Genomic DNA, 2,075 nt, shown 5'->3' with positions numbered 1-2,075 from the left:
TAGAGAGAGGAGAGGCAGCGGCCGCGGAGCCCTGACACAAAGTAACCATACAGAAAATGTTTTCTACAATGCAGTGAATTAAATATCTGACAAATCAGTGTTATTCACCACCTTGGTGCAAAAAGCCTGTAAATCCATTAATGGTAAGTGATAAATGCAGCTGCTTTGTAATATTGTCTGCTCTTAACAAAAACTCAGACATCGGTACAAATTTCCGAAGTTTTACAGTTTATTTTGTCAAATCGCCAAACAGTATCTGTTACACTGTCCAATTTTTATATGATGGATGACTGTGAACACATTATAAACAAACTTTAAAACTTTTGCACCAAGATGCAATGAGAATTGTCTATAATGATTATACCATCTTAAATGATAATTGTATGGATTCCTCCTGGCTCTGTGTTAGTTCCAACAGGAAGACAGTCCGCAACCCACTTAAGAGTCATTCAATTCTCATGTAAGGATCAAAATACTTATTTTACATTATAAAAAAATTAATATAAATAAGTAAAGTGTTAAACTAAATAAAAACTCTAAAATGATTGTTACAAATTTACCATGAAGGTAGTATGAACAAGTTATAGCTTATAAATTTCCATGGGGAAATCCTTTTGACCCTTCCTAAATGAAGAAGCACTGAACAGCAACAGGGCTGCACCTAAGGGCCAATTCCAGCTCTGAGGTCAGTTCCTTGCTCAAAGGCAGTGCATACAGTAATCCGGATTGATTACATCTATGTCTGTACGATATAATCAGAAGAATTGATCCCAAAAGTATTGATACTATGGATGCAAAGATTAGTTTTGAGGATCAATAATGGTGTTAACAGGATCAATAGCAAAAGCAAACACCACCCCACTGAGCCTTCATGGTGACTTTATACCCACTGATGTGACAAAACTAAGGTCTTTCTCTTTCTCTTTCTTGTACAAATTCTAAGATTACTAATTCTGCATTGTGCTGGATCATTGCATGTCAGCACCACTGTATCTAGTGACTGTAAATGTTAATACTGAGCAACTATCAGTCCACTACCCCCTCGTGCTACGTGGGACATACAGATTTAACTTTTTGTGACAAAGCTAACAGAGTCTGAAGAAGTCTAACACTGAAGGAGCTGCTGTCATGTGATAATGAGTAAATAGGAGTTCAGTGAAAAGATATGACATCTAAAATATGATAACCATAAATTAAAACCCTCGTTTTTTTTACTGTTCAATTACTCTCAGGTGAATCTTGACTTTCACTAATGAAGGAAAATGTGTGAAGCATCAGATCAACCAGTTCTCTAAACCAGCTCAGAAGTGCATCTTATGAACCTTCAGGCAGCAAGAATATAGAGACAGAGCCAACACACAGTTTCCATTTCTGACAATGGAAAAAACAAGGAAATGAACAGTGTCAACTACCAGGAGGAAGAAGAGAGGTAGGGCTATGGAAGGGTAGGGAGGCAAACCAGAGGAAGAGGGAGTAAAGGCCAAGGACATACTGTAAGCACGTTCCCAATGAAATATGGTCCACACTTGTCGAGCATACTGTCAATCATGGCCTTACAAAGGCTGTTGGCTGGTTGAAGGCAGCTGAATGTTGGGAGAACTTTTCTGTCTGGGTGCTAATACTTTTGTACTGTACTTAAGTAACAGTTTGAATGCAAGACTTTTACTTGTAACAGAGTATTTGTACATGTGGTATTGCTACTTTTACTTAAGTGAAAAATGTGATTAATTCTTCCACCACTGTTGATGACAAAGCGATCTTCTATGGCAGGTGAACACTTTTGCACTGCAGGAATAACGTAAAGGTACTTGCTACCATATCTGACTGCACAAAAATTAAAAACACTGGGATATACAGTAGTGGTATGGAATGATGCTCAATTGGCCCAAAGTCTGACAATGGCTTGTTGTTGTTGTTTTTTTTAACCACAGTCTTAGTATTATTTTATCCATTCATCCATCCATCCATTTTCCTTTGCTTATCTGGGACCGGGTCGTGGGGGCAGCAGTCTAAGCAAAGATGCCCAGACTTCCCTCTCTCCAGACACTTCCTCCAGCTCCTCTGGGGGAATGCCG

The sequence above is a fragment of the Monopterus albus genome, unplaced genomic scaffold, assembly GCF_001952655.1.
Source record: "Monopterus albus unplaced genomic scaffold, M_albus_1.0 scaffold191.1, whole genome shotgun sequence".
NCBI classification, from domain to species: Eukaryota; Metazoa; Chordata; class Actinopteri; order Synbranchiformes; family Synbranchidae; genus Monopterus; species Monopterus albus.
The sequence above is the reverse complement of the archived record's forward strand: the minus strand, read 5'-3'. Positions refer to the sequence as shown.